Genomic DNA, 13,301 nt, shown 5'->3' on the forward strand with positions numbered 1-13,301 from the left:
CAAATCCTGGGCTGGGTCAGAGCCCCTTCATTGCATTCTCCATCCATGGATGTGCAGTCTGGACTTTTGCATGTCAAGAATAAGAAGACAGTGCTATTCCCACAGGGAAAATGAGCTGGTAGCAAAAAGAAATAAACTAAATATATATATATATAATATACATATATATATATATATATATATATAAAATGTTGTTGCTTGAAATCCCTAAGGGCAAACCCTGCTGTGGCTGAGGAACAAGGTCCTTTGGGGCAGCAGACTGAGCCACAGAACTCTGCTGATGGGTTTTATTTTTCCCTGAGGATAAAGCAGCTGCTGTGTCTGACAGTGAGGATGGGTTGGTGGTTGTAAAAATCCTGTCTGTGCTTATTGTATTTATGAAAAATTCTATGTTTTAGCAGAAATATGAGTAGGAACGACTTCAGCTTTGAAAGTCTCTATTACCATGGACTACTTGACCCTTAAACGTTGCCTTACAATCTCTACAACGAATTCTTCCAAAGTATAAATGTCTGGATATTAAAATTAACCTCCATTGCTTTTCTTGGTGCCATGGCTGTGTCCAGAGGCTTGGGATTTGTGTAAAGCTGTAGGACAGGGGTAGCAAAGGGGTTTCTGGCCACAGAATTTGTGTGTCAGAGGAGCAGAACTACTTTTGATTAAATGTCAACAGGTTATAAAATACCTGCATGGGAGGGAGCAGTATTTGATGGGACAAGGATGCAGATGAGAAAGAAAGGTACCTTTTATCACTGTGGGCAAGAGAATTTTTCATTCCCTGCTCACTTCTGTCTTCCTAAGGCACTTTTCACACAAAGACTGTGAGATCCTGTAATTTTTTAGCCTCCCAATATCCTGAGAACAGTTCCTGGATTCTTTCACCACTGGCTTGAGCTAGTTCAGTTTCTCCTCAGCTGTCCTGCCAAAAATGCTTCTGTTTCACACCAAACCAATGGGCAAGAGAAAGCCAGGTTTTATTTATGAAATATATTGTTTATGTTCTTGAAACTCCCTTTTCCCCCTGTGTTTGCCTAATTGGTAAAGGCACATTATCTTTTGTCAGGTGGAAAAAGGGGAAAAAAGGGAAGGAAAGCAAATTCTGTGATTCTGTGAAATGGAGAACTCATATGATTCTGTGAAAGAGAATTCCTATTACCACAACACTTGAGTTGTTGTGTTAATATAGAATTTTTACACAATCAGAGCTTTTCTGAGACACATGTAAATGGTGATTAGGCTTTTCATTGGGGAGGAAGAGGTTGTTTACCTTATCAGAGTCCATCTTCTCTATGTTGATACTACTGACAGTGGCATTTGTGCTGCATTTAATCAACCTGCATCATTTTAACACATAATTTCCTGCTTGATAAGAGTTGCACTCAGAGGAAATCAACCTTTAGAGACCTCTCTGGCTTCACAAAATCTCTATCCTAATGTAATTCCCTGATTTTCTGTACTCTTCTGGGGTTTGGCATCCCTCCCATGCTAGCTGGCCTCAGTACCCTCATCCAGGCAATGGGATCTTCCCTTTCTGGCAGTGGCTGATTCCAGGTGATTTTAGAAGGAATGATCCCACAGGAAGTGCTTGCATGCTGGTTTTCACATAGAAATGTCTCTTCAATCTCTGAGAATCCCCAAAATCATAGAACAGCCAGGCTGGAAGGCACCTCCAAAGATGATTGATCTGGCCCAGCCTTTTTCTGGGGAAAGGGAGCACAGGTGAGGTGATAGAATCATAAAATCATCATTAACCTGTCTCATTGCATCTTTTACACCTCCAGTGACACAACTCTGGGAAGGTTGTTCCAGTGGCTGATTGTTTTTCCTGTAAAAATTACATAAATAATGTTCAGGAGGGGAAAATAAAACCACTGGAAAGTCTTAGAGTAGAAAACTCTGAATATGATCTTCCCAGAGCTCTCCTTTGAGCCAGGACTGTGAGTTTCTCCACAGCCCTTGCTGTGCTGCCTCATCATCATCTCCCAGCATGATTTTATTATTACTCCTGTTATTAACATCCCTATGAGAAAACAACTGTATCTTGGGTGTGCTGCACCATGGGGAAAAAAAAAATTCCAGAACAAATTATTCTGTTTGCTTTTTGTTTCAAATGGTTTTGTTTGGAGATGTTGGAAATTGCTGCCTTTTCAAACAGAGCTTCCCTTGGACAAGCAATGACTGCTCTCCCAACTAAGCCTTTTCCAGGTGAATACCAAAGTTGTACTGATGCTGTTTTCAAGCTGCACAAGAAATAAAACCACTCCACAAGGGATGTGCAATCTAAATTTCCTCTGCCAATTTGTTCCCTGCCTTTTCAGCTGTAGGATGTGAAGGCTTTCTTGTTTTGCATAACAGCTGTTCAGTCACAAACTGGAATTACTTTGAGCCAAAGGAGTGATGTTGTGTGGTGTTCTGTGTATTGTCATTGTTTATTGCTAAAATTATTTAATTGAATGCTGTCTGTGGCACACTGGGCTCTGAAGTAAAGGAGCATCGAGGTACAGAATCCTTTCTCTGCCAGTGTTATTCTTTGCTGTTCCTTAATTAAGATATCAGACATTTTTTTTTCCATCAAATCTCTTAGATTTGCCCCAAAAACAATAAGATTAACTCTCATTTCCATGGAACTTTGTACATCCCAAATTAGAGAAACACAGGGTAGCATTCTAAAATATTTATTCTGTAGCTTGTTATTGGTAATATGAGAAAGCAAAAGAGATTGAATCTTTCATGCTTTCTGTGCTGAGTTCTCTCGGGAGAATTGACTGTATCAAGTGTTACTATGGTTTAGAAAGCTAATTTTATTTTTTAAACTTAGAAAAATGAGTATTTTTGCAGAAACCCACCAGCCAGTCTCCTGCCAGTCTAACCAGCCACATTTCTGTACTCTTTTATTGTTCCAGAGATGGCCTGAAGTTAACATCCAGGTAACAGCTGGATTTATTTCAAGAACTGAATTCCCTGCCAGGTTGTCAGGGATTTGTTCTGCATACACAAAGATGTCTCAATTTCTCATCTGGAAAACCAGGAATGGAATAAACACCACACATCCAAGTGACAGCTATATCCAAACTCTAGGTACCCCATGCAAATATTCACAAATACTTTTGTGAATTCTTGGCCAGTGATGAGATTTCCTTGGTGCTGTTTACAGTAATAATAATGTCCCTCCTGATGCCTTTTGGCCTGACATTTATTATTGATTTGGGTGTAAACCAAATGTTTACATTTGGAAACCTTTTGTAACTCTTTAACCCTTGTATTCTTGGCCCTCTCATGGTTGGAACTCATCTGTAAAAGGAGATGAACATTGGAGGAGGATCTGCTCATCCTCACTCTGCACAGCAAAGCTCTGCTTGAAAAGCACTTTTGGAGACAAATATGCAGCTAAATTACTTGAATCTCTGAAATTATCAAGGTTTCTTTCCAAATAGGGGCTTTTGCCCTACAGCAAACCCAAAGTCTCATGGTGGCAGCAGGATAAAGGAAAAAAAAATATTTCTATCATGTTTCTCATCAATTTGAGTATTGATTTTGCAGTGTTCATGGCAAGAAGCTGCTAAAAAATCAGTGCAGCCATGGTTGGAAAGGATGTTTCTTGCCCTAGGATGCTGTGAGAAAGCTTTTCTGGATTTATTGTCCCTCCTGGGTGCTGCAGGGCTGTTCTGCATCTGCACTGCTGCCATCTCACTTCAGACAGGATTCTGCAGTGGAATCTTAAATCTCAGAATGGCTCTGTTTGGAAAGGGTCTTAAAAACCATCCAGTGCCACCCCTGCCATGGCAGGGACACCTCCCACTGTCCCAGGCTGATCCGAGCCCCAGTGCCAGCCTGGCCTTGGGCACTGCCAGGGATCCAGGGGCTGCTCTGGGCACCCTGTGCCCCTCACAGAGAATTTCTTCTTAGCACCAAACATAACCCTACTTTATTTCAGTTTGGAGCCCTTCCCCATGTCCTGTCACCACATACCTTTATAAAAAATCCCTTTCCAGCTCTCCTGAGCAGCTGATGATGGCTGAAACATTGGATCCCTCATCCAAAGAGTCCAAGCTTGCTAAATTCCCAATATCTGAGCAGAAAGTGTCCTGGAGATTTCAGTGTCACCCCCAGAGTAAGAATTTCATCAACATTTGGGGTGTAATGCCCTTGTATTCCTCCTTTATCCAGGAGCTGTGTTGGCCGGGTACAGTGCCTGACACTTTTGAAAAGCTGATTATTGTGTGCAACATCTGTAGAGCAGCTGATGTGAAAAGCAAGAACAACTACTGGATTTGGAGGTTTATTTCATGTAAAGTTGAATTCTTCAGTCCTAATATCTTTGCTGTCCCTTGAGTGCTTTCCTCTGTTTTTTCTGCTTACTTGCAGGTTTCAATTCTAGAAGGTTTTTAAGGTTAAAAAAAAAAGAAAAAAAAATTAGTAATGGCAGAATGAGGAGTTAAAATTAGGAGAAACAAGTGATGCTCATTTTCTGTAGATGAGCCTTAGGTGTGCTGTGCTGGGTGATGGAGGCTGAAGGAAGGAGGCAGCACAAGCTCTGGCTGGTTTGGCAGAGCTGTGGCGTGGGGATTGAGGTGCAGGGTGTTGTAAATGAGAGCAGGAGCTCTGCCTGCCCTCCCTCAGTGCAGGGTGTTGGTGATGAGAGCAGGAGCTCTGCCTGCCCTCCCTCAGTGCAGGGTGTTGGTAACAAGAGCAGGAGCTCTGCCTGCCCTCCCTCAGTGCAGGGTGTTGGTGATGAGAGCAGGAGCTCTGCCTGCCTTCCCTCAGTGCAGGGTGTTGGTAACAAGAGCAGGAGCTCTGCCTGCCCTCCCTCAGTGCAGGGTGTTGGTAACAAGAGCAGGAGCTCTGCCTGCCTTCCCTCAGTGCAGGGTGTTGGTAACAAGAGCAGGAGCTCTGCCTGCCCTCCCTCAGTGCAGGGTGTTGGTGATGAGAGCAGGAGCTCTGCCTGCCCTCCCTCAGTGCAGGGTGTTGGTAACAAGAGCAGGAGCTCTGCCTGCCCTCCCTCAGTGCAGGGTGTTGGTAACAAGAGCAGGAGCTCTGCCTGCCTTCCCTCAGTGCAGGGTGTTGGTAACAAGAGCAGGAGCTCTGCCTGCCCTCCCTCAGTGCAGGGTGTTGGTGATGAGAGCAGGAGCTCTGCCTGCCCTCCCTCAGTGCAGGGTGTTGGTAACAAGAGCAGGAGCTCTGCCTGCCCTCCCTCAGTGCAGGGTGTTGGTAACAAGAGCAGGAGCTCTGCCTGCCCTCCCTCAGTGCAGGGTGTTGGTAACAAGAGCAGGAGCTCTGCCTGCCCTCCCTCAGTGCAGGGTGTTGGTAACAAGAGCAGGAGCTCTGCCTGCCTTCCCCTCAAGCCACGTGCTCATTTCAGTGCCTCTCCCAGTCCAGAGCTCAGGGGAACCTCTCAGTATCCAGGACTTTTGTCTTTCATGTTCAGTGAATGTAAAATCAGAATCCTTTTAGGCTGGGAAGGACCTCTGAGATCATCAAGTCCAAGCTGTGACCAATCCCACCTTGTCCCCAGCCCAGAGCTCTGAGTGCCACCTCCAGGCCTTCCTTGGACACCTCCAAACCTCCCTGGGTAGCCTATTCCAATTCCTGACCACCCTTTCTGGAAAGGAATTCTACCTGATGTCCAACCTGAGCCTCTCCTGGCACAGCCTGGGGTCTCTTGTCCTGTTCCTGGTTATCATGTAATAGTTTGGATTGAAAGGGACTCTCAAAATCATCCAGTTCCACCCCTGCCATGGGCAGGGACACTTTCCACTATCCCAGGTTGCTCAAAGCTTCATCCAACCTGGCCTTGGACACTTTGAGGGATCCAGGGGCAGCCACAGCTGCTTTGTGCCAGGGCCTCCCCACCCTCACAGGGAAGAATTCCTTCCTAATATCTAAACTAAACCTACTCTCTTTCAGTTTGTACCCATTCCCTCTTCTTCTGTCACTCCAGTTCCTGATGAATTGTCCCCTTCTGGTTCTTCTGCAGCCCCTTCAGGCACTGGAAGCTGCTCTGAGGTCTCCACACAATTTCTCCTCCTCAGGCTGAACAGCCCCAACATTCCCAGCATCAAGAAAGGGATTCAAAACTGAGGGGAAAAAAAGGGCCTGAGGGGCACAAGGCACATTGGAAATGCAGCTAAAAATATGTGAGAGGAGCCAAGCTGAGCCTGCTGTGCTGAACTGATGGCAGGCTGTGGCTGGCTGCAGGGCTGATCACTAATTAGTGATTATTGCACAGAATCTGTGTTCTGTTACCAGAGTTGATCACTAATTAGTGATTTTTGCACAGAATCTGTGCTCTTTTACCAGGGCTGATCACTAATTAGTGATTTTTGCACAGAATCTGTGCTCTTTTACCAGGGCTGATCACTAATTAGTGATTTTTGCACAGAATCTGTGCTCTGTTACCAGGACAGGGAAAAGTGTTGCTGCTCAGTGTGTGAATTTGCCCTAAATTAAACCCAAATTTTGGACTCACACACTCTGTGTGTTGTTATGTGCAGCAGCATGCAGAAAGCAGGCAGAGAGATGCTCAGTGATAAGAGAATGAAGAAGGGCCACATTTCATGGCTTTTGGGAATTGTGGAAGCGAGGCTGTGAGCAGAGTTTTGTCAAGGGTGATTCTCCTTTCTCATGCACAGAATAAACCTCTGTGCTGCCTGTATGTGAGTCAGGCACAGGAGAGTTCTCAAGGGGGTGACACTGGAGGAAAGGGGGGCTTTACAATCAAAAAAAACCTCTAAAATAATCAAATCAGCTCATTACAGGAAAGGATGGGAAACTACTAACCCTAGAGCCTTGCTCTGCCAAGGGAGATACAAAAAACAATGGCTCTCAGTCTGTTACACTGGCTGGTAGATAAAAAAATTAAATAAATTGCATGTTTGCACTCCTTTTCCCTTCTCTCCACACCAATGCCCTGACACTAATCAGAGCTTTCAAAGAATAAATACCTTTGTCTGACTGACAGACAGATGGCACTTGTGCCCTTGTTAGGCAGTAAAATTCAGGATTGCTGAACTGCAAACATGGGCGCATAGGCTGGGGGTGTTTGGGCAGGAGTGGGTTCCTTTTGGGGCTGTGTGTGTCTTTAAAAGTGAAGAATAGCTGCTTTGTTGCATTCCTGTAAAGTCCATGCTGATGCAAACAGATTTTTGCTGAAGAGACTGGAAGCAGTGACAAAGCACCAGTTTTAAAGACCCAGGAAAAAAAGAAAAAAAAGGAGATCTTCTATTGCATAACCAAAGAGAAAAATTGGAAACTCTGTCCTGAAGGCAAATGTACCCATTTCTCATTCACTCTCCTCCCTTTTTCACTCCTTTTTTTCCCATGAAATACATGCAAATCCCAACATGCACTAAGGTTTCCTCCAGGCATGATATACTTGTGTGGTTATTTAAGTAAGAAGTGGGTTGAATAGAGATATGAGGTGTTCCCAGCAGAAAGAGCCTGGAAAAGAGTGCTCAGTTTATGCTGCTGTTCTGAAGCCATGCACTCGCCCCTGAGAGCATTTGTAGGTAGTAAAGGGGAGAGCTGTCATTCTAATTATACAAAACACACATTTCCTGCTTCATTTAATTTGTCTTCTCACAGTACAGCCACTGTTTCTGAGTCTGCCTACTTGGAAAGGTGTCTAGAAATTAGGTTACAACTTAATTTCTAGACATTAGCACTTAATTTCTAGACATCTAGCATTTTATCAAAATGAAGAGTGGTTTAAGGAGTAATTCAAGCACAGCAAGAACTTGCTGTTATCAATTAATGCTTGAAAGAAATCACAATTTCTGGTTGCACAGGACACTTATCAGTCTGGAAGCAGCAAATCAATGTGTGTGGTCTGTGCTTGGCTGCAAATCCTTCCAGGATCCTTCCAGTTCTCCGTTGCCTTTAAAAGTGTCTGTGTTGGGGGTGAAGGATATTGAAAAAAGTGGGGGTGAGCCTAAATTAACAAAAGTACAAACAGAAGGATTAGAGGGTTGGTGGGGTGCAGAGGGAAGGGGGGAGAGCTGTGGGTGCTCAGGTGGGATGGGGAGACAAGGAAAGGGCAATGTGGGAGGTTCAAATGGAATGTAAAAACCAGGAAAGGGGATATGGATGTTCAGGTGGGATGGGAGACAAGGAAAGGAGATATGGACATTCAGGTGGGATGTAGAGACAAAGAAAGGGCAATGTGGGAAGTTTAAATAAAATATAAAAACCAGGAAGGGGGATGTGGATGTTCAGGTGGGATGGGAGACAAGGAAAGGGAATATGGACATTCAAGTAGTATGTAGAAACAAAGAAAGGGCAATGTGGGAGATTCAAATAAAATATAAAAAACAAGAAAGGGGATGTGAGACGTTCAGATGGGATGTGGGTGCTCAGGTGGGATGTACACACAAGGGGAGGCTGTGCCATTATGGACAGGAGGATTTCAAAGTTTCTCCCACAGTTTTCCCTCTGGTGGTTTTTGCCTCTGGTCCTTGGGATATTGTGGATACTGGCGTTGGTCCATTAGAATAATTACAACTTGAGATATTTTCTTCCAGTGGTATTAAATCCATGGCTGGAATAACTTTAATAAAGCTCCTTGACCACGGATTATTTAATGTCCTGCATAAACTCTGCTCTTCCTGCCTTTCCCTCTGTCTTTAGGGACGCCAGGAGTTCCTGTTTCAGGGAAAAGGTTGGTTGTAGAAGTTTGGATTGAGGAGAGCCCCACTTGGATGAGATTTTAGGGTTCCAGGAGCCTGTGAGCAGATGAGACCATCATTTCTCTGGGAAGCTCTCCAGTATTTCCCCTTCTGGTAGGAGAACACTCCAGAGGGGGAATTTTAGCATCTGGGAGTACAATGAGCACACAGCCAGTCGTGTGGATGGTGCCTGTCTGACACCATGGAGCTGGCACAGAGATTCCTGCACGTTTTCCCACTTTCCCACTGTTTTTTTTTCAGCCTGGAATGATGTCAGCACCCACGGGTTTTAATCAGTGGGATCAGCACGAGCGCCAGGGAAGGCACAGTCAGGCTTTTCCACCGGTGCTGGAGGCTACTGGGCAGAGTTTGTCTTCCAGATCTGGATGAGAAAGTGCAGCAGCTCCTCCCAGCTGCTGTTGCCATCCTCCTCCCAAAGTCTGCCCGAGATCCCTCAGCTGATCTGCTCCTGGAGCCCTCCAATCTCACCCAGAGCGCTGGCAGAAAAGGCAGGGAGTGGCTCTCGGAGCAGCTGATCTGCAGATCTTTGCTAGCACAGGGAACAGGAGGGAGGTGGAAAACCATGGAGAATGGGCCAGAAGAATTGTTTAATGAATGTTTGCTGTTGTATCTTGTATGTTGTAAATTTCATTTCCTTTCGGGAAGGGAAAAGGAATCTTGCGACCCCAAAAAGAAAGCCAAACAAACACTCTGGAAAGGAGATAGGATCAAATGAAATGCAATTGAAAAAAACCTCAAAAAAACCAGAAAATTGGGAGTTTTAGTGTCTTCAAAAAATAGGCTGTGAGGAAATGGGCTGCATTGCAAAGGACCAAAACATGCCAAGCCTAAGCTCACAGAAGTTGCAAAAGCAGGGGAAAAAGTCAAGGAGGAAGACAACCTGGAGGGGAAGACAGGAGGGACATGGCATGGATACTTAAAAAAAAAAAAAAAAAGAAAAAAAGAAAAAAAGAAAAAAGTCTTTCCCTAAGTCAAAGCCATGCAAAGGCATGGCATGCCATCAAGTGCAGGGACATGCACCAAAGATTCCCCTATTGGTCCCCACTGAAATCGCAAGATTCCTTTTCCCTTCCCGAAAGGAAATGAAATTTCATTACTGTTCAGAGTAACAAAAAACCAGTGGAATTGTTTCTCATTGGCTTACACTCCTATTTGCTTCCTTATATTAACATTTATCCATTTGAGCAGAAAACTGATTTCTCTCCATATCATCCCTCCCAAGAATCACCTCTATCAGCTGCAAATCCCTTTTTTTTATCTTTCCATCAATTTTCTCATCACTTTAGCAGCTGTGCCAATTCCAGAGCTGCATCCTGAGAAGAACAAGAAAATGGAACCAGCCCTGTCCGGTGGGATCCCAGTCTGGTGTCAGTGACTGGAATTGCACTCCTGGTGATGGTGGTTCTGGTTTTCTGTCTGGAAAGAGGTTTTACAGCCCTGCCATGGAGTTAAATTATGAGAAAGGTGAAGCAGGTGTGGTTGTGCACCCTCAGCAGATATTTGGGATGGTGATCACAGGACTCTCACCATGTGGTTGTAATGAAAATGTTACAACTGTGGCTTCTGGCAAGGTGTAAGTGTTTGTAAAATACGGCTTTAGATACTTAAAATAAGGTATCCAGTGATTTAAACCCCCCCCCCCCAAAAAAAAAAAACAAAACAAAAGAAAAAGAAAAAAAAAAAAAAAACCCCAAAAAGTTCATGTTATTGGGGAGACTGTAATCTTGACTTGGATTTTTACAAGAGAAACTCACAGAAATGTAACATAACTGAAACTTTTAGGCAATGGCCCCAGGAAGCAAATTTGAGAGCCCTGGATTGATGCTGCCACAGCTGGGAACAGCAGGTCATTCCCTCCTCACCTTCCACACAGATTCTGGGAGAGAATATTCCAAGACTAGGAGGTAATTCTGACTTCAGTTTACCTGGAAAATAACACTGACTTCAGTTTACCTGAGCTTTGCTAAGCCCCACCTGCATGAAGCCCTTCAACAAGGCCTTATACTTGTTTATTTTCCCCTTTCATTCCTGGTTATTCTGGATTTTTCTTTCTATTGACAACTTTTACTAATATGGAAAGACAATGAAGAGGTGATGTCATGAGAACTTCTGCTGAGTTTTTCTTTTCCCTAAGATCAGGGCCTCAGCAGGTGCAGATTTTAACAAACTGTTTTTAATGGCAGAGTTTTCTTCCCTTGCAGGGATAAAAATTTTAAGTTTAAATTAGGCTTTGTAAGAATCTTCACAGAAAAAGGGAAACTTATTGTTTCTAGGGTGTTTTCCTTAATACACTGGTGTTATCATGATGATTATTGTATTTTACAGTCTTTAAATAGTATTAAATGTACTCAAAAAGAAAACAAAAAAAATCCCATTCTGCAGAAAATTACAGGTAGAGTCTGCGGATATAATAGCAATAATATACCAGACTTTTTAATATAGCTGCTTTGGCTCTTGTGTACCCTGCTCTTTATTCTTAACACTGTAATCAAGTGTAATTACAGGTGTAGACATTTTAATTAAAGGTGAATGAGTTTTAATTAAAGGTGAAAAAAGTAGAATTGGCCCAACATTAACAACGTCTCTGTGACCTAAGCTGAAGAATGTCATAGTATATACCTAAGAAAAATTGATTTGGACAAAATATTCCTGTTGAATCTATGAAATGGCTTTGCGCAGAAATTTGTGCTTTAAGGCACAAAGCAATCAGATGTTGCTGCATTTCTGGGACAGTGGGAAATCTGTTTGCCACTGAGATTTGCAAGTTTTATTTGGTGCATTATCAGCAGATAGCAATTAGAAGCTTCTCTGCTAAGGCTACTCATGGAGTATGAAGTTACTACACTTGTTGGCACAATTGTGATGTGAAATATTTGATATGGGCATTTTATTTTCCTTTCCTGACTGCAGCATTCTTTGGACTTGGCTCCCAATGGGGAATTTTTTCTCAATTTTACCCCCGAACAAGGTGTCCCACTGTCCTTGTAACACGAGATTACCAGGGCAGCAAAGACAAAAATGCAAAGCACAGGAGCAGATAATGGGGATATTCCATTTCTGCCTGCACAGAATCCTCTCCTCCCTCATGGGATATTCCAGATATTCCTGCACAAAATCCTCTGCTCCTTCATGGGGATATTCCAGATATTCCTGCACAAAATCCTCTGCTCCCTCATGGGATATTCCAGATATTCCTGCACAAAATCCTCTGCTCCCACATGGGGATATTCCAAATTTCCTGCACAAAATCCTCTGCTCCCTCATGGGGATATTCCAGATTTCCTGCACAAAATCCTCTGCTCCCTCATGGGGATATTCCAGATTTCCTGCACAGAATCCTCTGCTCCCTCATGGGGATATTCCAGATATTCCTGCACAGAATCCTCTGCTCCCTCATGGGGATATTCCAGATATTCCTGCACAAAATCCTCTGCTCCCTCATGGGGATATTCCAAATTTCCTGCACAGAATCCTCTGCTCCCTCATGGGGATATTCCAGATTTCCTGCACAAAATCCTCGGCTCTGGAGCTGGGATCAGATGAGCCACTGAGGTCCCTCCCAGCCTGACCCACTTTGTGATATTTGCAAAACATTTGTGACCTTGAATTCAGGTTTTCTTTCTCGGCTCTAAAATGATCTTTTTGACAAAGATGCAACTTCTCCTCTGTTTTAAAAGCATATCTGAAAAGCTTTAATACACTCCATTCAGTGATAAACTTGTTTGTAGCCAGATCTGGAGTGTTTATTGTTGGTCTGAAAAAAAGGCAACAAAATCTCTTTCCTTGGTTAGTTGGAAATGTTTGGGAATTTTTCTTTGCTCAAAGAGAAATCAGACATTTACACCAAGCTCTTCATGCAAGTTTGATGTTCAAACATTGCCAAGATTGGTTTCAACTAAAAATGGTTTGTACCTTGACCACTTTTAATGTCCTGTGTTAAATAAAATAATTTATCCATTCTGTGCTGTTTCTGTACCAAGCAAACCAAGACAAGAGCAGCTGCTATATTTTTATTAACAATGTTAATAAATAAATAACCTAAATACTGATGCCTATATAATTTTATTTTGCATCTTAAGGGTGTTCACTCCTGATCAGAAGTGGATTCCTATTGATATGACATTATGGGGAATGTCATATAATTTTTCTTCTCCTTTGGTGTAACTCTTGAGCAAGGTAGTTCTTAAAGAAAAAAATAGTGCAGGAAAGTTTTCTATCTGGTCCACAACAATTTTTTTCATGAGTTTTGCTCTTTCATTTAAGTGATATAAATGAAAAAATAATGGCAAAGAAGAAACAACTGAATTGACTTACCTAAAAACTGGAAACTAAACAGCTTTGGAAACCTCACATGGACAAATCTGATGTTGGTTTTGAAATTGTGAACTAATCAATAATAAATAATCAATACCAAAATAATCAATCAAGAATAATCAATACAAAAAATTCATTTTTCAGAAGACTTTGATAATTTTTTTCTTATGTCTCTCTATGTCTTTCAAAGATTCATAGCTCATCATCCTTAAATCCCATTCTCTATTATCTTTGATTTTTCATATCAAAGTTTGTGATAATATTAATGACATAAACTACCTTTTTGAGGTTAAGAACAAACACTAA

This window comes from Melozone crissalis, unplaced genomic scaffold, assembly GCF_028551555.1.
Source record: "Melozone crissalis strain CALT ecotype California unplaced genomic scaffold, PUWL_Pcris_2 ptg000075l_1, whole genome shotgun sequence".
Lineage (NCBI taxonomy): Eukaryota > Metazoa > Chordata > Aves > Passeriformes > Passerellidae > Melozone > Melozone crissalis.